Source organism: Helianthus annuus, chromosome 5 (assembly GCF_002127325.2).
Source record: "Helianthus annuus cultivar XRQ/B chromosome 5, HanXRQr2.0-SUNRISE, whole genome shotgun sequence".
In the NCBI taxonomy this organism is placed as follows: Eukaryota; Viridiplantae; Streptophyta; class Magnoliopsida; order Asterales; family Asteraceae; genus Helianthus; species Helianthus annuus.
Genome location: NC_035437.2, coordinates 127,580,800 through 127,605,318, shown reverse-complemented (window position 1 = coordinate 127,605,318; position 24,519 = coordinate 127,580,800).

Here is a 24,519-nt window from a genome sequence, read left to right as displayed (position 1 = left end):
GTCCAACTATGGTGGACCCTCCATACAAGCGCATTGAGATGTATCTCAAGGGATTGGCACCAGAAATCCAGAGCCATGTTACCTCGGCTAACCTCGACAACATCCAGGAAATTCAGCGCCTCGCTCATCGCATCACCGACCAGGCAGTGGATTAGAATAAACTGCCTAAGCGTGTCAACGCTACTGCTACAGTCACTCCTTCAGCTACTCCTGCTACTACTAGCGAAAGCAAAAGAAAATGGGATGGAGATTCTAGTAAAGGTTCAGCATCCGTTCAGCCACAAGCTCAGCAGCAGAAGATTGACCACTATCAGAGTCCCAGCCAGCAATCCTCTGGTAGTCACAGACAGAGGAGATATCAGGGTAGTCAACCTAGGTGCCACAACTGCAACAGGCATCACCACGGCCCATGTAACAAGGGTCGTTGTCAAAGGTGTCTTAAGATGGGTCACGAGGCCAAAGACTGTAGGAGTCCACGGCCTGCGAATCAGAATCAGCAGCCTCAGCAACCAGCTCCACAGAACCAGCAACAGCAACAGCAGCCACAGCGTGGAAACCGGGGATGTTTCCAGTGTGGGGCTGAAGGTCACTTCAAACGCGATTGCCCTCAATTGAACCAGAATCAGAACCGCAACAACAACAATAACCAGGGCAACGGGAACAACAACGGCGGGAACAACAACAATAATGGCAACGAGGCAAGAGGTCGAGCTTTCGTTTTGGGAAGAGGAGACGCAGTGAACGATCCCAACGTTGTTATGGGTAAGTTTCTCCTCGACAATATTTACGTTACTGTCTTATTTGATTCGGGTGCGGATACAAGCTATATGTCTGTGAAAATGTGTCAACTGCTAAAACGTGCACCAACACTTTTACCCACCAAACACGTAGTAGAGTTAGCTAACGGTAAAAGTCTAGAAGCCACGCACGTAGTTCAGGGTTGTAATCTTATCCTAGCTGGTCAAGCCTTCTCTATTGACCTCATTCCCATAGTTTTGGGTAGTTTCGACGTTGTGGTTGGGATGGATTGGCTATCCCAACACCAGGCAGAAATCTTATGCAGTGAGAAGATCATTCGTATTCCACGTTCTGGTCAAGAACCTCTCGAAGTCCAAGGCGACAAGAGTGGTGCTGTGGTTGGCATCATCTCATTCTTAAAGGCTCAGAAGTGCTTACGTAAAGGTCACACAGCCATTTTGGCTCTTATTTCAGACGCATCAGTAAAGGAAAAGAAATTGGAGGATATTCCAATTGTACGTGACTTTCCTCAGGTGTTTCCTGAAGATTTACCTGGCTTACCGCCTCATCGTCAGGTCGAATTTCAGATCGAGCTCGCTCCAGGAGCAGCACCCATAGCTCGCGCACCATATCGTCTAGCTCCATCGGAATTGGAGGAATTGTCAAAGCAACTGCAGGAACTCTTGGAAAAGGGTTTCATTCGTCCAAGCTCTTCGCCTTGGGGAGCTCCAGTACTTTTCGTGAAAAAGAAAGACGGTACGTTCAGGATGTGCATCGACTACCGTGAACTCAACAAGGTGACGGTGAAGAACCGTTATCCTCTTCCGCGCATCGACGACTTATTCGACCAGTTGCAAGGGTCGTGCTACTATTCGAAGATAGACTTGAGATCAGGGTATCATCAGCTGAGAGTCCGGGATGAGGACATCTCCAAGACAGCCTTCAGAACTCGTTACGGTCACTACGAGTTTCTTGTCATGCCGTTCGGGTTAACGAACGCGCCTGCCGTATTTATGGATCTTATGAACAGGGTGTGCAAACCCTATCTTGACAAGTTTGTCATAGTATTCATCGACGACATCCTGATTTACTCCAAGAGTCAGGAGGAACACGAGCAGCATCTTCGCCTGATATTGGAACTCCTTCGGAAGGAACAGTTGTACGCCAAGCTTTCTAAATGCGACTTCTGGCTTCGTGAAGTCCACTTCTTAGGCCATGTGGTGAACAGGGATGGGATCCATGTCGATCCATCCAAGGTAGATTCGATCAGGAACTGGCCTGCACCGCGTACACCAACGGAAATACGCCAATTCTTGGGTCTGGCAGGTTACTACAGACGGTTTATCAAGGATTTCTCAAAGATCGCGCAACCACTTACACTACTGACACAGAAGGGTGTCACCTACCGTTGGGGCAAAACGCAGGAAACTGCTTTTCAGTATCTAAAGGATAGGCTTTGCAGCGCACCTATTCTCTCATTGCCAGAAGGCACAGAAGACTTCGTAGTATATTGTGATGCATCCATCCAGGGTCTTGGATGTGTGTTGATGCAACGTGATAAAGTGATAGCCTACGCTTCTCGTCAACTCAAGGTTCATGAACGGAACTACACGACGCACGACTTAGAGCTGGGAGCTGTTGTTTTCGCGCTTAAGATATGGCGACACTACCTGTACGGTACCAGGTGCACGATTTACACCGATCACAGGAGTCTCGAGCATATCCTTAAGCAGAAGGATTTGAACATGCGTCAACGAAGATGGGTTGAACTACTAAACGATTACGAATGCGCTATCAAGTACCATCCAGGCAAGGCCAATGTTGTGGCTGATGCCCTCAGTCGGAAGGACACTTTACCACGGCGCGTGCGAGCGCTACAGCTTACGATTCAGTCTAGTCTTCCAGCACAGATACGAAATGCTCAGGTAGAAGCATTGAAACCCGAAAATGTCAAAGCTGAAGCCTTACGCGGCTCACGACAACGAATGGAACAGAAGGCAGACGGTGCCTACTATGTAACGGGGCGTATTTGGGTCCCACTTTATGGCGATCTACGCGAACTTGTAATGGATGAAGCTCACAAGTCTCGCTACTCGGTACATCCAGGGTCGGATAAGATGTACCACGACATCAGAACTACTTATTGGTGGCCTAGTATGAAGGCCCACATCGCTACGTACGTTGGAAAATGCTTGACCTGTGCGAGAGTCAAGGTCGAATATCAGAAACCAGCTGGTCTACTTCAACAGCCTAAGATACCGCAATGGAAATGGGAAGAAATTTCCATGGATTTCGTTACAGGCCTACCTAGATCCCAGCGTGGGAACGATACGATATGGGTGATCGTGGATCGACTCACTAAGTCTGCACACTTCCTACCTATAAAGGAAACGGATAAGTTCTCCACTCTCGCAGACGTATACCTCAAAGAAGTTGTTTCGAGGCACGGGGTGCCCACGTCCATCATTTCGGATCGCGATGCACGATTCACGTCAGAACTATGGCAAGCAATGCACAAATCTTTCGGCTCACGGTAAGACATGAGCACAGCATATCATCCTCAGACGGATGGGCAGTCTGAGCGAACGATTCAAACACTAGAAGACATGCTTCGGGCATGCGTCATCGATTTCGGCAACGGCTGGGAAAAGCACCTCCCTTTGGTGGAGTTTTCGTACAATAACAGTTACCATACTAGCATTCAAGCCGCTCCATTTGAGGCATTGTACGGACGTAAATGCCGGTCACCTCTCTGTTGGGCAGAGGTGGGGGATAGTCAAATTACGGGTCCAGAGTTTGTAGTGGACGCCACGGAAAAGATAGCACAGATACGACAACGCATGGCGGCAGCACGAGACCGTCAGAAAGCCTACGCGGACAAGCGTAGAAAGCCATTGGAATTTGAGGTCGGGGACCGGGTTTTATTGAAAGTTTCACCCTGGAAGGGTGTGGTACGTTTTGGCAAACGGGGCAAACTGAATCCGCGGTACGTCGGACCATTCGAAATCATAGAAAAGATAGGCAAAGTAGCCTACAAGTTGAAACTACCAGCTGAACTCGGGGCAGTTCACAATGTCTTCCATGTATCGAACCTAAAGAAGTGCCTATCAGATGAAAACCTCATCATTCCTTTTAAGGAACTCACTATCGACGAGCGGTTGCAGTTCGTCGAGGAACCAGTTGAAATCACGGACCGGGATGTAAAGGTCCTCAAACACAAGAGAATCCCTCTTGTCCGAGTTCGTTGGAACTCCAAACGTGGCCCAGAGTACACCTGGGAACGCGAAGACAGGATGACAGAAAAGTACCCCCAGTTATTCGAAACCAATGCAACCACTACTGAGGCTGAAGCTACTACTTCGAAATTTCGGGACGAAATTCCAGATCAACGGGGGGAGGATGTGACCCCCCAGGAAAATCAGTGAACAATACAGTTTACCTAGCTTCCTCAGTGAGTGCATACCAAATTTCGGGACGAAATTTCCAATTAGTTGGGGATAATGTGACAACTCGAACTTTAGACTTGCTTTGTGTAACGATACGTGTTTACGAGAACGTTATTAGTTGAATGTATACTTGGTATGTTGTGTTTATGTGCATGGTATGTATGTATGTTATGTGAATGTACACGAACCGTGTACACGAGCCCTTTGGGCCACACCTTGTTCACGGACCCTTAGAAGTAACCGAATGGGCTCGGTCCACTCCCCCACTCGCAACACAAAACCGAGTTTAAGGGTTTTGTTTTATTGTTTTGCAAAAACAAACACACACACACCAAGTTGCAAACCTAACTCCTCTCTCGTCTCTCTCTCGGCCTAAATCTGAAACCGGCGGCACACACACGCAATCGAAGACCTTTTCCACTCGGATCATTCTTATACTCCGGTTAGTGTGTTTGTTGCTTGATTGTTGTACTTGATAACTTTGCATCATGATCTAGGATTCCTGATTTAATATGATTGTTTGGGGTGGATGATAATGTTCTTGATCATCGGTTGCTTTATGTACGATTTGTAAGTTTGATAGTGTTTAAACGGTTCTTGAATGCATGATCTAGTCTAATCGGGTATGATGTTATTAACCGGCTATGTGTTGTGTTATTTTGGATGTGCCTGATTTTAAACCAAACGTATATATATATAAAATCGGTTGAATGCATATGTTAGTATTAGGAAATCAGTATGAATATTAAGATGTGTTTTTGAATATGACATGAACTGCTTGGATGTGGTGGATTTTGGAATTATGAAACTGATTTGATCTGTTTACCGAAACTGGCCAAGGTGTTAGCTATAATCACGGGTAGTCAATGCATGATTTAAGGAAACTGTTACATCCTTGGTTGCGACTCTGATTGCGAGTCGGAACCCGCAGTCTCGACTCGAGACCACACAGCAACATCAGCCGAAACCATGGTTGCGAGTCTTGTTGTGACTCGTAACCAGGGCATGACAAGTCGAGACCAAAGGTTGCGAGTCCCGTTGCGACTCGTAACCGGACCATGACGAACCGAGACCACCTGTTGCGACTCGTAACCAGCAGTTGCGACTCGCAATCCCCTGTTGCGACTCGAGATCGCCGGTTGCGACTCGAGACCACCTTTGCACATACACTGTTTTGGGCCTTCGCTGTCACGGGCCCAATCAGTTGGGCTAATTGATTGGATATTTGTTTACTGTTATGTTGTTGGACTGCTTATCTGTTTGGGCTGATATATTATTTGGGCGGATTACCTTTCGGGCTTAGACATTGGATCGCACAAGGTTAATTTGTGACATATAATTGGGCCGGGTTATGATTGGGCCGAACACTTAGATTGTTTATCGGATTGCTGATACGTGTACGTGTTTGCCATGACTATACGTGATTACTTATGTGATAACATACGTGCATAACTTGAACCGAACCTGACTTGTATGGTAACCCTGTTAGGACGTGGTTGACCACTGTTAGTTCAAGAACCCTTTCCTCTTTGTGTATCTGCCGAGCAAACCAAGGTGAGTTCACACAGCCAAGGCATGGGATTCCCGGGTTGGGAATTGGGTTGGATATGTTATTGTTAAAAGAGTTACTCGTACTTACGCATTCTCTAGACTATAGACCATCGTCCTCTGGTTAGTCAGGACACGTTACGTAAAGCCTACGTAACCCAGTATTTGCCATTTGTCTCCCGGGTCGGGAGGACACGTTACGTAAAGCCTATGTAACCCAATACCATCCACTGGCTTCCAGGTCGGAAGGCCACGCTACGTAAAGCCTACGTAGCCCCCACGCGTACCATGTCCTCGGGGAAGGGCACGTCACGTAAAGCCTACGTGACCCAGTACGTATTCCTGTTCTCGGTAAAGAAGAACACATGGTCGGAAGTTAGTCTAGTAAGTACCACTGATGAGAAGCCCTCATTAGCAAGGATAAACGTGGGAAGCCCCCACCAGTAATAAGAACACAAGGTTTGGGAAGCCCCCACCTTTAGTACACACTAGTATGGGAAGCCCCCACTAGTTAAACTCAGGCACTATGTTATGAACTTACTTTCTGTGAACTCGCTCAACTAGTTTGTTGATTATTTGTTGCATGCCTTGCAGGACCTTAGGTACATTATGGAGCTTGCATAGGGAGGAGCAGGGCGTTGTGGGATACGGATCATGAACTTATTCTGAACTTATAACTATTTTGAGATTACATACTATGCTTCCGCTATTTAAACGATGTTTGGTTTTGGAACATCAATCATGTCATGATGATTTACATTGATTACTTTCATTATTAAATGCTATGTTTGATATGATTGATGGCTTGATCCTGGTCAGTCACGCTCCCAAGCGGTGGTACTCCGCGGGTGGATTTTGGGGGTGTGACAGGATACGCCGCTGGTACTTTCTATATATAAGTGTGCTTATTGTATTACCCTTCGTGGCGTATTCCGAATCACCATTAGGATTTAGGATGTTGTGATACAATGATTCGATGTAACAAGAACCTGATCCCTAAAGTATCTATTTATCTTCATAGCTAGACTTACTTGTAGGATGTTTAGAGTACTAATATTGAAGTCCATGTTTGGATTCATTGTGTACTTTAATGCGTGTTAGGTTAGACGATGTAACAAGAACCTGAACCCTGTAGTATCTATCTATCTTCATAGCTAGACATATATGGGATGTTTAGAGTACTAATATTGGAGCCCATGTTTGGATTCATTGTGTACTTTAATGCGTGTTTACGAGATGGAACAAGTTGACGATTATGTGTTTATGTGGTAGTTGTGATTTAGATAACGAAACGGGCATAATAAAATAAGAACATGGTGGATACGCCGCTGGTACTTCCTATATATAAGTGTTCTTATTTTATTATTCTTGTAGCGTTATCTGGATCACTTTAGGATTTTGTGTATGATTGTTTCAATGTTTGATTATCGAAATCTTCGTAGAATCTCCCATATTTTTATATGTTAGATTCTTAGAAAGATATCTGAAGTATTATCATGACTCATTGATTTGATTTATATAATACTCACATAAGTTTTGATTTATTTCAAAACAGTTTTTATTAATCCTTGATTGGATTTCTAATAACATATTAACGAGTTTTTACGATGGTTTAAACGAGATTATGATGTAAGGCATAAAATGACTTAGTAATAATCATATTGCCATATACAAACCTATTTTGTCACGAGTTTTTCACAATTAAGATTATGTATTGCAATACTAAATTTTTGCCACTCATTGGCTTCAAGATTTATTTTCGATTGACAACTCTCGTAGCTATTAAAGTATTGCAATACCAAATGTTTTGCCATTTAGTTGGCTAATAAAACCTATGTATTCGCTGGCATTTTTATGCTGACTGTTTTTCACATATGTTTCAGGTTTTCAACCATTCAAGCATGCAACGCATAGGACTGCATTCGGGCCTTAGACTTCTAAAACAAAGAACAGTTACATGTATTCTTTGTTTGTAAAACGATGTTAATGATATTGAAACAATTTAGTACCAGTAGTTGTGAGCAATTTGTAACGTGACTCCCCGATATTTCCGCCACGTGTTATTGTATTACGCGATTGGTATCAGAGCACTGGTTATAGGGAATTAGGTTATTAGCATGCCTTAAACCTAGTCTATAACCTTCCTAGGACCCAAATGTGAGTAGTCTTAGGAACTCTTTCCTAAATCCTCATCCTTATTCGTGCCGTAACTACTCTATGAATTACAAATCATCTAGCCTTAGATGATTTATCCTAAGCCTTAGGCTTTATGCCTTGGGGTATTCCTCAAAATGTTTTCTCAAAACATTTTCATTGAAATATTTTTCAAAATGTTTTCTTAAATGTTTTTGTCAAAATATTTCACAACATGTTTTATCCCAAACGATTTGTATCAAAAGATTTCTTAATTGTTTTCTTCAAACGTTTTTCATCGAAATCTTAGGTTTTAATAATGTGAACACATTCAATCTGGAAGGGTGGATGCCTGTACCCTGAGTTTTCTGTCTAAGGCTAAGTGTTCATACAAATCCGCATTATCGGACCAGTCACTCTTACCTGGGAACTCTTAGGGTGAGTGTCCTCTTATAGGCTAAAGCATGTCTTCGTGAAGCATTATAAAAACCTATTCATCTTCATCCTACCGAACGATTTCTAAAACGACCTTTGTAACTCTACTCATTCATATTACCCTCGGTAATATGTTTACTCTTCACGACAATCGAAACAACTTTCCTTTCCCAATACTATTTCATCATATTACCTTCGGTGATATGTTTGATTCGATACAGTTGAAATGAACTTCATTTCATTTCACGACACTATGAGATCCTATTTCATTTTCAAAACACTACCTTTGTTTTTTCAAAAAATTTCAAATTTTTACCATTTGGATGAGAATTTTCAAAATTTCAAACACAAAGTATCGTTATTTTAAAATTTTCAATTTAAAACATTTTATCTTAAAAACAATAAATTTTTAAATAGTGAAGGATTTATAACGCAAACCATTAACTTGGTTTGTATTCTCTCATCCAAATATATTACAAAAGTTTATTTTTCAAACAACTCTTGTTTCAAAACAAAATCCACAACACTATATGTTCTGAGTACAAAAAATGAGACCTATAAACTAGATTTTACTAGGTCAAAGTTTTCACAATACAATAATGTTACAAACTCATAACAATTGGATAAATCTAACTTATTTGGTTTTCTCTATAGCTGTACTTTCAAGATGCCTCCTAGACGCGATCAAATTGAAAATGTTGCCCTCGCAACCACAATCGTTCAGCAGATGACTGCTGTGCTTCTGAACCTTATCACTCAGATAAATCTAGCAAATAACAATAACAATAATAACAATACTCAGTGTAACTTCAAAATGTTCAATTCAGCTAAGCCATCAAAATTTTCTGGGTCTGAAGGAGCAACCGCACTCCTACAATGGTTTGAAAGTATAGAAAGCACATTCTGCCATGTTCAGTGGCCCAATGAGCGCAAGGTAGATTTCACTTCGAGTGTCTTTCAAAGGAGAGCACTCACTTGGTAGAATGGTATTATGAGAGACCGAGGTGCCGATGTAGCAATGGAGTGGGAAGAATTTAAAGATCTTATGAAGAAAGAATTCTGCCCACGAAGCGAAATAAGGACACTTGAAAACGAGTTCTATTATCTAAGACAAGATAGTGGGGAAAACCGTGCCTACACTGACCGATTTGAACAGTTAAGCCTACTTTGCCCCACTATGGTCACACCTTTGGATCGGGCCATTGAAAAATACATCTATGGTTTACCTGACCCTGTCCAAGACATTGTATCAGAGCACTGGTTATAGGGAATTAGGTTATTAGCATGCCTTAAACCTAGTCTATAACCTTCCTAGGACCCAAACGTGAGTAGTCTTAGGAACTCTTTCCTAAATCCTCATCCTTATTCGTGCCGTAACTACTCTATGATTTACAAATCATCTAGCCTTAGATGATTTATCCTAAGCCTTAGGCTTTATGTCTTGGGCTCTATGACCAAAATGCCCTTTTTGCGCATAATTTCATTTTAAGCATATGTAACACATGTTTTGACATCTAAACTGATTATATAACCTAATTAGATATGTTGAGGCATATAATACTAGTCATAGGACTAGTTAGGCGTCTCGAACGCGCTTTCGGACGAACGACGCGTTAAAGTAGCATAAGCTACCTTAATGGGTCGTAATGGGTCGTAAGCACTTAGGATAGGTTCTGATTTAGAATGTAGGCTTTGTTAAACCATATCACATGAGTTCCAATACTCATTTGGTTTACAAGACCGCATTCTATCCGATCTTCCGATTTAGGTGTCGATTCGCTAAGATAGTATCCGTTACCCTAGGAACCGCTTCAACACTTAAACTCTTGGTCTTTTGAGCTTTGTTATACCCTTTGAACCGGAACTATACGCAATCCCAGGCGAATACATAGTTCCCCTCTTTTACCGTTTTCAAATGTTTTAGGATGTTTAGAGTACTAATATTGAAGTCTATGTTTGGATTCATTGTGTACTTTAATGCGTGTTAGGTTAGACAATGTAACAAGAACCTGATCCTTGTAGTATCTATCTATCTTCATAGCTAGATATATATGGGATGTTTAGAGTACTAATATTGGAGCCCCTGTTTGGATTCATTGTGTACTTTAATGCGTGTTTACGAGATGGAACAAGTAAACAATTATGTGTTTATGTGGTAGTTATGATTTAGATAACGAAACGGGTGTAATAAAATAAGAACAAGGTGGATACGCGGCTGGTACTTCCTATATATAAGTGTCCTTATTTTATTATTCTTGTAGCGTTATCTGGATCACTTTAGGATTTTGTGTATGATTGTTTCAATGTTTGATTATCGAAATCTTCGTAGAATCTCCCATATTTTTATATGTTAGATTCTTAGAAAGATATCTGAAGTATTATCATGACTCAATGATTTGATTTATATAATACTCACATACGTTTTGATTTATTTCATAACAGATATTATTAATCCTTGATTGGATTTCTAATAACATATTAACTAGTTTTTACGATGGTTTAAACGAGATTAGGATGTAAGGCATAAAATGACTTAGTAATAATCATATTGCCATATACAAACCTATTTTGTCACGAGTTTTTCACAATTAAGATTATGTATTGCAATTCTAAATTTTTGCCATTCATTGGCTTCAAGATTTATTTTCGGTTGACAGCTCTCGTAGCTGTTAAAGTATTGCAATACCAAATGTTTTGCCATTTACTTGGCTAATAAAACCTATGTATTCGCCGGCATTTTTATGCTGACTGTTTTTCACATATGTTTCAGGTTTTCAACCATTCAAGCATGCAACGCATAGGAATGCATTCGGGTCTTAAACTTCTAAAACAAAGAACAATTACATGTATTCTTTGTTTGTAAAACGATGTTAATGATATTGAAACAATTTAGTACCAGTAGTTGTGAGCAATTTGTAACGTGACTCCCCGATATTTCCGCCGCGTGTTGTTGTATTACGCGATTGGGGTGTTACAGTTAGACATCTCTTGACATGTCTAACTCGTCGCTTCTAGTTTAGTGCTTATTTAGGGTCGTAAGTCGAGCGGTCTTGACCACCGCTTTGACTTTCGAATCCGACCCATTTGGTCGATCTTAGGATCCGACCAAACACATATTTGTGACCATAGTTATATAGGGAATAACCTACTGAGGTTATACCTTATGGTCACGTCGTTTGGTTAGTGTTATGATAAGTCGTTCTTATGTTCTTTAAAAATGACCAAAAATGCCCTTTTTGCGCATAAATCCATTTTAAGCATATGTAACCAAATTTTTGGCATATAAACTGATTTTCCAACATTATTAAACATGTTTTGGCATATAATACTTATCATAGGTCACATTAACCATTCGAGCTCGTATTTACGTAAATGACCCGTTAAAGTAGCGTAAACTACCTTAACGAGTCATAACGGGTCAAAAGAACTTAGGATCCTTTCCAAATCAGAATGTTGAGTTTACTAAACCATATCATATGAGTTCCAACATTCATTTGGTTTATAAGATTCATTCTATCCTAATCCTCCGATTAAAGTCTCGACACACTAACATAAGTTATCCGACATATTAGGACACGTTTGAGCTTTATTATTTCCATTGATTCAAGGACGCTTACGCAATCCCAAGTGAGTACATAGCTCCCCTATTTTATGCTTTCTAAATGTTTTGGGATGACTCATATGTGCTAAACCGTTTTCAAGTTTTCAAAACAAAGTCAATGGTTTATATAAATAATACGATTTCAATAATGAGACGAACTTGTTGGTGTGTTATCCATAACACGAATGACATTCATTAGCTTTGGCCGAGCCGACCAGTAGTATGTTATGGTACCATAGGACTGAAAATTCCGTTATCAGGCAGTCCACTGGATTTGGTGGATAGTTTGGGTAATGACAGAAACTGTTTCTGATTAACAAATCATTCGTTGATTTGTTAGTCTAGTTAAAGAGACCTTTTGAGGTCTATTAAAGATACCCCATGGGTGGTATAGACGAGTCACACAGGTTTGAATGTATTCATTAAAGAACGACCAAATGTTTTCATAATTAAAACACGGACGATTTATTTACGACATGGACGATTGATTGATGACACGGATAAATGGTTTATGACACGTACAATGGTTTATGATGCGTACAATAGACGTTTGGTTTATAACAAGGGCAAATGGTTTTGAACAATGCCACACAATGATTCTCACTTAAAGATATAAACCATATATTGTTTTCTTTTAAATCGACTTATTACTCATTTTACAAAACAAATGTTTTCAGTCAAGATTCATGGCTACAAGGTTTTGTTTTACATATATCAACTTGTGAAGTTGGTAAAATATATTGCAATATAAAACACTTTTTGATTTCAAGGTTCACACTCGTCGACTCTCGAAGTCGGACGAGGTATTGCAATATGAATTCAAAGCCACAAATTTGACATACAAAACCTATGTACTCGCCAGCTTTTATGCTGACTATTTTTCACATATGTTTCAGGAGCTATTGTTTGATGACATGAATGCATACTTCACATAGAATGGACGCGAGCCTTAGTGACTTTAAAACATGAAAGACAGCTTACTTGGATTTTGTTCTCTGTGTATCCCAAGACAATGTAAACGATGATCTTAATAATACAAAGCTTTAAATACCATGTGTTGTGAAACAATTTTTTGTAACGTGACTCCCCGATGTTTCTGCCGCGGTTTGTTGTATTACGCGATCGGGGTGTAACACCCTTCCACACCTCGCATTATTGAACCGACTACTTTATTGTTGGCAACCATCATCCAGAGTGGCGCCAAACCATCGCTAAGGAATTTACAACACTTGTGAAAAATGATACATGGATTTTGGTTCCACTTTTTCTAATGCTAATGTCATTGACTGTAAGTGGGTTTACAAGATTAAGAGATATTGACATGGTGTTGTTACAAGATACAAAGCTCGCCTTGTTGCCAAAGTGTTTTGCCAATATCCTCGCATTGATTTCAATGAAACATTTAGTCTAGTTTTCAAATCTACCACTATTAGGGTAGTTCTATCTCTTATTGTTACAAAGTAACGACTTTCATGCCAACTTGATGTTTAGAATGCCTTTCTTCATGGAAACCTCACAGAAATTGTCTACATTCCTCAGCCACAAAGTTTTGCCAATACCAAACATCTATATCATGTTTGTCTCTTGCACAAATCTTTATACTCTCACAAGCAAGCAGTGGCTTCATTTCCAGTTAGAAACATTATACAAAATCTGTTTGCAAGGCTCCAGAACGGATCCATCTCTGTCACCTACAAACGAAGAAAGTTTCTTCTCTACATTCTCGTTTATGTTGACGACATTATTGTCATGTAAGGTCACCTAGGCCTCTCGAACACAAATCTTTCAATCGAACACACGCGCACGGTGTGCGGAAACCACCACGCGCACACACAGCATAGGTAAAGACCAAGAAGGAGTAGAGTATAGAGATGAACACAATCTGAAAATACACATAGTATTCTCAGATATGCAGCCAGCATACACTAGCATGCACAGTAGGAAATATGGTTTCTCTCTCTAGGTTTCTTGCACAAGAATGTTTCCCAAAAAGTCTACTGATCAATGCATTAACATAACATATATATACAATGTTCAAAATCTAGAATAGATTAATTTCGGATTATCTACTAACAATCTCGGACAGAACTAATGAACATATCAATCCGAGTTTAACTAAGACAAACTCAGAACATTCCAGGACTGACAGACTCGGAATGTTACAAGACTCACAAACTCATAATGTTCACCATATACATAAACTCAAAATGATCAACTAGATAACTATTACAAGTTTACAATAACGACCCCTGAACTCATCAACATGGTAAATCCAACACTTCATCACCAATTAGTGCATTTGCATGTGATGGTAATGACACTACAATTGTCAATCATTTCATACAGTAACTTAGCTAAGCCTTTGTTGTCAAAGACCTTGGTGCCCTTAATTATTTTCTCAGGATTAAATTGGTTCCCCAAGTAAAAAAAAAACATTTTTCTATCGCAAAAGAAATACATTTCGGATATTCTACATCGTAATGCCTTCACTGATTACAAACTGATACCCTTTCCAATAAGTTTGTCACAACAATTGTCTCTTGGAAATGGTGTGTTATTATCCAGTCTAGTAAAATACCATCAGTTAGTTGGGCCCTTCCATACGTCTCTTTGTCTCGACCTGACATCGCTTTTGGCGTTAACAAGATCTGCCAATACATGTATTCCCCCACTGAAATGTAAGACCCTTACTTGATTTATACAACTTACATGTAAGTATCGACTATGATTGCGTATTTAGGATCACAAATACAGTTGAAAATACGAGTTTGTTAAAACATTTTAAGATTTAAAACCTTTCAACATCATATCGTCGTTTAAACGTGAAGACCGAATGTATCGCGGAAGCTTGAATCTTGATCATGTTCGGTTCTTCGTTGAGCTTGATCGTCCTCCGGTACTTTCCATTATACCTACATTTCATAAATCGTGAAAGGAGTTAGTAATTCGGCGTTTAAAACATATCTGAACGAGTTCGTGAGTCGAAATAAGCAAACCACAAATTTCAACAACTTTTGCTGGAATTAACACCCGTCGCGTACCGCGACGGGATCTAATCTCACTGTCGCGTGACGCAACCTCCGTCGCGGGTCACGACCAAATTCTCATTCCCCCATCACGGGGCGTGAGAACTGTATTTTGATAGAAAGTTTTAAAGGTTCAACTGCAAATTTCCAGCCAACCATAATTTCACCAAAATGGACATAACTCTCTCGTTTTTTATCCGTTTCGCGTCACGTTTCCTCCTACGTGATCGTAATTCGATTCCCCATCACATGGAGTTAAAATCCGACATCCAGATTAGCAAAATGCAAGATTTTTAAGCCTTCGACTTAATATATATTTACAAAACTTTTGTCCCGTTCATGATTTTATCAACCAAACTTGTTTGTTGCATTTAAATTCTCATGAACATCAGGTTATAAATGTTTTCCTATTATGAAAAGTTCAAATAACGGGTTTTTATGCATCCTTAACCCGTTTACGCGTATATGCTTATTTTGACTCGTTAAGGTATTTAAGCATTTTTAACTTGTATCTAGCTCACTCCTTTGCTTGCATCATATTTCCACATTTTCATATCAATTGTCTTCCACCACAATTGTATTTGCGGTGGATTTTATGTGGTAAACTATTTATTTCGAGTTGTACCCCTCAGTTTGTCATTTTACAAAAAATACCCTTTTAAGGCATTTGACCCAAAAGGTCCGTACCTTTCGCTTTTATACTTATCCTACGGATTTACTTGTTCGATAAACTTATTATCAAACTACCTTTAGGGGTGGTTTGCTCAGTTTATCATACAAGGGTGTTTTGGTCAACTTTAGTTCTTCTTTTACGATGAAGGACCTTTAATAACATGTTTGACCAAAATCCCACCTTTTAGCTATAATCTTATTTAAGAATCATTATGTTTCTCAAAACATAAGGACTGTCATTTAAATCATTAGGTTTACCTATTAAGGTAACCAAATGTCCATCCATTTTTCTTTATTATGTTTAAATCTCATTGAAGCTTAAGTTCTAAATGAGGAATTGACCTTTTATTCATACCTTGCTCGGATAAAAGTTTTTGAACCGTTTTAGTATCTCATCAATTAAGTTGCTAGTTAATAGCAACGCACATTCCATATTCTTCTCACCCCTGGGATTATAATACTCGACAAAACAATGTTTAGTCGTTTTCGTCAAATGGTGATATATTCACCTTTTGACCCGTTTAGTCTTAATGACCATATTATCCTTGTGAGATGGTATTATTTATCATCTCATCTATGTAACCCGTTCCAGTTTACACCATACGGTCATATTACTTATAACTCATTTCTTTATTCTTTTGACCTATCATGGCTTACGCCATAAGGTATCTTTCAAACTAACATTTATAGTCAACGCGTGACCGAATTACCATTTTACCCTTATTTATTCATTTTGGTTTACCCTGTAAGGTAACCATTCAAAACTCATTGTCTATTGGTGATTGCATGACTGAATAATCGTATTATTCCTTTTTAACCATTAAACATGGTTTATTATTATTGTCTCTTGTTCCGACCCGTATCATTTCGTGTCGGAACATCATAATTCAAACATAATTTTATATTATTCATAACCTATTAAACAAATAGGTATTCAATAAAAGGTGTAAGATTTACTTACCTTGTATCCAAATTATGCTTTTTCCTTCATACTCGATTTGTTTGACCCGCTTCCTTCCCAAGCTTTCACCTAGCTTGTTAAGCGTCAAACTATCATTGTAATTTGTAAGATGGTTAAATTAGTCATAATAAATCACGACTATTCCATCCTACGATTTTTATATCGAAATTATCATTCGATCATATAAATGGCCAGTTTAACTTTCTAAAGTCAACTGCCTATTAACGTAAGTAATTACACGATGTAGCTCAACTACTCGTTTAATTACTTGGTCAATTATCCGGTAAGCATCATTCTTATGCTACCATTATAACCACTTATTAACCAAGTTCTTGTAATCGTAATTCATTCAATTAACACATGATGATACCAAACATCATTTTAATCATGAATATATCATCATTTTCATTTTATCATACAAAACCCATTCCATAGCAATTATGATCATGTACTCAAACACACAATTTGTTCAAGTATTTCCTATTACTATCATGTATGATGATTCTAAACACAATTATATCATCAATTTCATCATATGATTAAAACCCACTAATCCTAGTGTGGTAAATCATCTAAACATTCAATTCATAGCATTATATGTATAAGTTTCACTTAGGGTTTTGTTCCTAAGCAAGTATACATCATTAATTCATTCATAGCATCTATAATTCATACATAATTCGCGATTATGACGTTTCTTCAAATTTCACAACTTCACAAATCATCAAAATTGTACATACCTTATGATCCCCTAGCTTGGGTGATCGTTAATTCACGTTCAATTGTGAATTTGAGCTTCGATTAGCCCTTCAATTTGATGATTTTAAGTGAATTAGGGTTGAAGCTCACGAGAGCTTGTTTTGTTCGATCCAGAACACACTGTATGTGTGTGTGTTTTGTTTTGTTTATTATTTATTTAGTTAACTTTCAATTTAACCAACTTTGGCCCCTCTTGTTTGGTTACTTATTAAGTAGACCCCACAACCCACTTAGTTCCAACAATATTCCCACTTATTAACTAGGTGTCCTAGTTGATTTAGTAGGTTCGAGGAGATTACGATTAAGTTTATTTTAAGTCCCTTTAACTCGGGCCTTTTATAAACTTTATTTACTCAAAAGCATTCATTCACTTTTTATTTCATATTAGGTTTATTTATTTAAATCCTAATATTCACCGGGTTAATTTTTACTGTGACATCTGTGCTTGTGATATCATTGTAAAACTCTGAACAATACAATATTAATAAAACAGTGTGTTTTGATCCCAATGTTTGTCATTTATGTTTGATTTGATGCTCATGTTGATTTTTGATCGATTTCAAACTCTATATCGCTTTCTGGAAAGTTATACGCGAACTGATGCGTAAAAGCAGTCAGTTTAACGCGACAGACACTCCAGGACATCATCATAAGCTTAACACACCTTAAAGAATCTTTACATAACTTAGAAATAAGTTTTGAAGGCTTTGGTATGGCAAAAACAAGTTTATTCGCTCTCAGGGACTATTTGCGTCAACTTGCAAAAGTCTTCCGTTTCGTAAGGAAACGTACTATCCGGAACTTGATAATAAGTTAAACATACCATAAATAACCTAAACATGGCTTAGAAATAAGCTTTGATAGGTTCGGTGTGCGAAAACACGCTTATATGATCTTTCAGGGGCTAAAAGTGTCAAAAACGGCGTAAGTTTGCATTTTTGCACATAACTTACGTTCTGGCCACATCTGGACATCCAAAATTTTTGTACACACTGAAATATTTTTATTTGAGTGATCGGCATGCAAAAATTCCATTCGTCGCTTAATTTGGTTCGTTTTCGCATCCGTTTGAGTTCCGTCATAATTAACCGAACAACGCGATCGTACGACCAAACGAACCGACATCCGAGATGTTTTTGAGCATGTTTTGAGTTCCCAATACTTTAACTTCATTTTAGAGCCTTGAAATGAGGTTAACGGGGCTTAAACGTGTCAAAAATGGGCCAAAATGCAAGTTTCTAAGCTGCAGGGACCAAAACTGCCAATCTGTCAAAGATGCCAGGCGGCCCGCGTAAACCCAAGCCTTATCCTTACGCGGCCCGCGTCAGTGTTACAGTACAGAAACATTGAATCTGGTCTTTTAGCTCGTGTTTGCTGGTTTTGATCAAATGCTAGGGGCTGGTTTGTGTGTTCTCCAAGTCCCCCAATCCTTCCTTGACACTTGTATGGCTTGGATCATTGCCTCCTCTCCAAGAAACGATCCTAACGGTTTGCGAAAAACAATATATAGCCATGCTCACTTCACTCATTCCTTGTTCATTTCTCATTTCCCTTCTTTACAACCTGCTTTGGAGCTCTCCTAAGCTGATTGGGACTTTGTCTTCTTTGTTGAAAAGATAGCAAGGACCCTTATTGAGCTACTTTCATTTCTTTTATTGCTTTTTCTTTATGTTAGTGCAGAAAGTCAAACAGTTTGGCCAACAGTTTGACTTTCGGTTTTGACCACCAATTGGTCAAGTCAAAGTTCAATTGAACTTTGAAACGTGATTGTAATCACGATAGTTATAATCCTTCGTGATTATAGCCGCTGATTACCACGTTAACTAGGTGTAGTGTCGAGTCAAAGTTTCGGTCAAAATGCGTTTTAGCACGCATTTTGCAACGGAACTACATTAGGGTATCAAAACACTTTGTTTTGATACCAAATCAGTAGGTTAAACATGTTTTGACATGTTTAACTCGACACTATTAGTTTAGTGCTTGTTTAGGGTCGTAAGTTAAGCGGTCAAAACAACCGCTTACACTTCCGAACCCGACCCGTTTGGCCGATCTTTAGGGTCCGACCAACCTTAGTTAGTGATCATAGTTGCATAAGGAATAACCACTGAGGTTATACCTTATGATCACATAGGATTGGTTAGTCATTTGCTAGTTAGCTTGTATGCCCATAGGAAATGACCAAAATGCCCTTTTGAAGCTAAAATCCGTATTTTGCCTATGTGAACATATTTTTGACAAGTAATCTGATTTAGTAACATGTTTAGGGATAATTGGGCATGTAAGACTTGACATAGCACATAGAATACCATCCGAACATAGTTTTACGCTAACGACGCATTATAGTGGCTTATGTTACCATAATGGGTCGAAACGGGTCAAAAGCACTTAGGTAGACTTTCCAGTCAGAATGTAAGGCCTATTAAATCATACCATATGAGTTCAAATACTCATTTGATTTATAGAACCTCATTCTATCCTATCTCCCGATTTAGGATCCGTTTATTTACATAGTTACCTATATTAGGTGCCGGTTGATTCCGTGATACTTGGAGCTTAAATTGGTCTTAATTATCAAGACTAATTAGCAATCCCAAGTGAGTACATAGTTCCCCTCTTTTACCGTTTTTCAAATACTTTGGGGTAATACACATGTACATACATGTTACTTTCGTGCATTTCATGCTTTTATGACATAAACATGTTAGTTTCATCTAGTACATATCTAGTACATGATTTCAATTATGTTTTGCTATGTATCTTAAGCATGATAGCACATTGATTTGTTACTCATTTGCTGCATATGTTTACTTAGCATATGTGCACATTGTTTTACATGACATTTCTGCTATGTATGTTTACTAAGCATGCTAGCACATTGTTTTACATGAACATTTCTACTAGGAATGTTTACTTAGCATTCCTAGTACATGGTTTTCACATGCTACATTGGTTATGACATTTGGTATGTTAAATCGGGGCAATAATACATTCATTAACATTAGCTACGCCGCTCGGACTTATGTAATGGTACCATAGGAATTGACAACTCCCGTTTCCGACTTCCTAGGTTTGTTTGGAAGTTGGGAATGACAGAATCCGACTACATAATTTAGATAAACCTTTAATTCATTTAAGGGTTTGTCGCCACAGTCGCAAGGCTTGAATGTATGCGATTAACATTACTGCATAAATGTTTGTAATCATAAAGCATTGTTTTTCTGCAAAACATAACATTTGATTTAAACTTAGGTTAATTCAAAAACATTGTTTTGTACATTTTCTATGGGGTTGAGTAGCTTCTAGTTATTCACCATACATGGCATTTGTTATACATTGACAGCATCGCATAGTTTAAGTAGATGATTTCCTACTTGCTATGCATTTCATTAGTTATACATGATACAGTTATACACATGACATTATACATGGTTTATACATAAACATTTTGACATTTAACATGACATTTTGGTTGGTTATTGATAAGTGACTTATGTAACGGGGCTATGTGTTATATGATAAAAGCATGGTGGATACGCCGCTGGTACTTCCTATATATAAGTGCTTTTATCGTATCATACATTGTTGCGTTATCTAAATCACTTGGACAAGACATGAAACATTTTTACAAGGTTCATGACTACATTTTATTAAACACTTCTTTCAATTACAAGTCATGAATCTGCATAAACAAAACCTATGTATCTCACAGGCATTTTTATGCTGACGTACCTACTTTTACATGTGTTTTCAGGTGCTGATGCATGATGCGTGTGCTTCACTTAGGCGGACTCGGGCCTTAGTGACTTAAAAGACAGTTATTATGTTATTTTAGTTTGAACTTAAAGACAATGTAACATTAATCTTAATAATACAAAACCTTTATTGCCATGGTTGTTGAAACAATAATTCTGTCGCTACTCACCTCCTCGGCGTTTCCGCCGCGGTTTTGTTGTTTTGACGCGGCCGGGGTGTGACAGAAGAGTTGGTATCAGAGCCAATGGTTATAGGGAATTAGGTTATTAGCAATTGTTTAACCTAGACTATAACTTTCTAGGACCCTAACACAAGTTTACTTGTGTTTAGATCTTAAGACAATACCTGTCACCTTTCCTTAGGTGATTACCAAAACATGAACACAATTTCGAAAATGATTTTGAAATCAATCATCTATCCTTAGATGATTTCTTTTGGCCTCGTGCCTTCCAAATTTTCAAAATCTCGTCAAAGTTTTGGGTCTAAATAATGTGAACACGTGCAAACTGAAATGGTGAATGCCTGTACCCTGAGTTTTCTGTCTAAGGCTAGAGTGTTCGTACAAATCCGCAGTGTCGGACCAGTCACTCTTACCTGGGAACTCTTGGGGTGAGTGTTCACTTATAGGCGAGCATGTCTTCGGTAATACATTATTATGATTCATTTACTTTGATTTGTCATTGTGTGTCGTTTGTTTGCTTTGTGGTAACAAACAAACGACCACCATCCTTGCTTTTTGTCGATTTTATTGTCATCTCATTTTCATCACATCATCTCACTCTTTTTCTCTCATGTTTCCTCTTTTAGAATGCCTCCTCGAGTAACGTTCAACACCTGATGGCGAACTGGCAGCTATTATAACACAGCAGATGGCTGCTATGCTACCTGGTCTCATAGCTTAACTAAACCAAGCCACCAATAACAATGTTAATGCACCTGCTCCGTGCAACTTTAAACAGTTTAACTCGGTTAAACCACTCAAGTTTAGTGGTACTAAAGGAGCAACAGGGCTTCTACAGTGGTTTGAGAGTCTTGAGAGCACATTTCGCCATGTTCAGTGGCCGAACAATCGTAAGGTCGAGTTTGCCTCTAGTGTATTCCAAAAGAGGGCTCTTACCTGGTGGAATGAGGTAATGAGAGATAGAGGTGCTGATGTTGCTTTGGGTCAGACATGGGAGGAACTCAGGGCTCTCATGATGAGAGAATTTTGTCCTCGTCACGAGCATAGGGCACTCGAAGATGAGTTCAATGATCTGAAGCAAGTCAGTGATGAACACCGGGCTTATACAGACAAATACGAGGAGTTAAGCTTGCTCTGTCCTACAATGGTCACGCCTTTGGATAAGGTAATCGAGAGGTACATAGACGGTTTGCCAGATCCTGTTCAGGATATTGTCACTGGTAGCCACCCTACTACCGTCCGACAGGCCATTGAGCTAGCTGCTACCCTTACTGAATCTCAAATCAAGAAGGGTAAACTCCACAGAAAGGGTGACAAGAAACAGAAACAGTCTGATAGCACCACCGAGAAAAAGGGCAAGAAGGCTGCTGAGTCTTCAAAGAAATCGAGGAAGCATAAGGCTTCCAAGAATTTTGTTGTCACTGCTCAGACTAACCAGGCTGCTCCTAATCAGGCAGCACAGAATCAGGCTGCACAACCTGCTGCCAAGAGGCAGTATGCGGGAAATGCACCTCTGTGCAACAGATGTAATAGCCACCACCAGCCACAGTTGCAATGTCGCATCTGCACTAATTGTGGCAAGTCTGGTCATCTTGCGAACACCTGCCGTTTTGCTCCAAATCAGAATCAGGCAGCTCAAAACCCAGCAGTACAAAACCCTGCCCAGAATCCTGCACGACCTCACTTTCCGCCTGGTTCATGTTTCAACTGTGGGGTTCTGACCCACTACAGGAACAATTGCCCGAGGTTGGCAAATGCAAATCAGGCACCAGCTCGTGGTAGAGCTTTCAATCTGAATGCAAATGAGGCTCGCGCGGATAACGAAGTGGTGAACGGTACGTTCCTTGTTAACAACCATCCTGCTTCTGTTCTATTTCATTCGGGTGCCGATAAGAGTTTTGTGTCCTTAGCATTTGAGCCTTTGCTTGCGATGACTAGAACAAAACTAGGAAATCCATTGACAGTAGAAGTAGCTAGTGGTGAACCTGTTGTACTCGACTCTGTTCTTCGAAATTGCCAGTTGAATCTCAATAACCATCTTTTCCCTATTGACCTCACACCGATGCAACTCGGGAGCTTTGATTTATAGTAGGAATGGATTGGTTATCCAAGTACCATGCTGAGGTGGTATGTTTTGAGAAGTTGGTCCGTATACCGCTATCGACTGGTGAAATCTTAGAAGTTCGTGGGGAGAAACCCGTTAGTGGTCTTAAGCTTATGTCCTGTACCCAAGCCCGCAAATATCTACGTAAGAAGTATGTTGCTTTCTTAGCACATGTCGTAGAGGATAAAGGTAAGGGTAAGACAATCCAAGATATCCCTGTTGTTCGGGATTATCCAGAGGTATTTCCAGAAGAATTACCTTGTTTACCCCCTGTGCGCCAAGTTGAGTTCCGCATTGATCTTGTGCCTGGCGCTAATCCCATTGCTAAGTCACCTTATCGTCTTGCACCATCTGAGATGCAAGAGTTATCTAAACAGCTTCAGGAGCTTTCTGACAAAGGATTCATCCGTCCAAGCTTTTCCCCTTGGGGCGCTCCTGTCCTATTTGTGAAAAAGAAAGATGGATCATTCAGGATGTGTATCGATTACCGTGAGCTGAACAAGCTTACCATCAAGAATCGATATCCCCTACCTCGCATTGATGACCTCTTTGATCAGCTATAGGGTGCTACTTGCTTTTCAAAGATTGATCTACGTTCTGGGTATCATCAACTTCGAGTTCTCGAAGAAGATATTCCCAAGACAGCTTTTCGTACGCGTTACGGTCATTATGAGTTTACTGTTATGCCTTTCGGTTTAACAAATGCTCCTGCTGTTTTCATGGACTTGATGAATAGGGTTTGCAAGCCTTACTTGGACAAGTTCATCATCGTCTTTGTTGATGATATTTTGATCTATTCTAAGACTCGAGCTGATCATGAACAGCATCTTCGTCTTACAATGGAGCTCCTAAAGAAAGAATAGCTTTTCGCCAAATTCTCCAAGTGCGAATTCTGGCTTAAGGAAGTTCAATTTTTGGGGCACATCGTCAACGAACAAGGTATTCATGTAGATCCCGCCAAAATCAGTGCGATTAAGGATTGGGATACTCCTACTACTCCTATCGAGGTTCGTTCATTTCTTGGTCTAGCGGGTTATTACCGTCGTTTCATTGAAAACTTCTCTAAGATTGCGGTTCCTCTCACTGCTTTAACTCAGAAAAGCAAACCTTTTGAGTGGGGATCCAAACAGGAAGAAGCTTTCCAGACCTTGAAACAGAAACC